This window comes from Microtus ochrogaster, linkage group LG5 (genome assembly GCF_000317375.1).
Source record: "Microtus ochrogaster isolate Prairie Vole_2 linkage group LG5, MicOch1.0, whole genome shotgun sequence".
NCBI lineage: Eukaryota > Metazoa > Chordata > Mammalia > Rodentia > Cricetidae > Microtus > Microtus ochrogaster.
Genome location: NC_022031.1, coordinates 7,645,464 through 7,646,531, shown reverse-complemented (window position 1 = coordinate 7,646,531; position 1,068 = coordinate 7,645,464).

The window sequence follows — 1,068 nt, the reverse complement described above, 5'->3', positions numbered from 1 at the left end:
GGAGAACCTCATATGGTGATCTAGCTCCAAACACTGCTTTCAGGGATCATCTACCATGTCTACTAGTGATGACCTTTTAACATGCTCACTACTGTTGAGGGTTCTACCCGCATTTACCTCTAAAGTACATATTTAAGGCTAATTTAAACTTGATAATAGTGAAATTAAGATGTTATTTCTCAACCTTATTCGGCAATTTATGCACATAGGCCTATGATGCCAGTTGAGAATTCCGCATTCTACAATAGGATGGAGGGCTTTATCTAAGGAAAATGAGTCATAGGGACAGACTAAGTTGTCCCAAATTTCAAATGCACACACCCCACACCAAGTTCTGAGTTATTATTTTCATTTTGTTTGTTTTGTATCTCTGCTGGCTACACTACCTCCTTTGCTCTGGAACTGATAGAGGAGTAGAAATTTTTCATTTAGTGTCTTCTGTGACCTTATTCAACTTCAGTGTAAGATGCTGGGCAGATTTCCAGGGTACTACCGACAAGACGTAATGAATCTTACAGAGGAAGCCAAGATAAGTCAAATGAGGAACCGCCACCCGGCAGAATGCTGGTGTAAGGAAAATCCTCCTTAGAAATGACTTGATTGAGAAAGAAACCCTGGCCAAACAACAAAGATCGAAAATCTCAGCTGCCTTTCCCCCGTAAGACTACCAAGCCCCTCAATGGCTGGTTCGGGCACTAACTGGAGGAAACAAAAGAGAGAACATTTAAAGAGGCAAAAACAAGAAAGAGGCTTGTGTGCACCCGGCGTTTATTTTTTCTCCAAGGGAAATTCTGAGAAACCCGGTGGGAGTTACACTCGTCTCTATATATGAATTCTGACTCTTGGTTTTCAAATATTATGGCTTTCACCCAGGCAGTTTCCCCAAAATGCAGGGACTGGAGGATAAGAAGAGCAGGAGAGAGCAGGGTGTTGGGAGGAACAAGGGAACAGCACTAAAATCCTGGGATGACCCTTCTCTGTGTCCTTGAGTAATTTCTCTGTTCTGCCCCTCTTCACTGAGTTGGGAGATCCTCATCCTATCACAATAGGAAGAAATTCAAAGGTCCA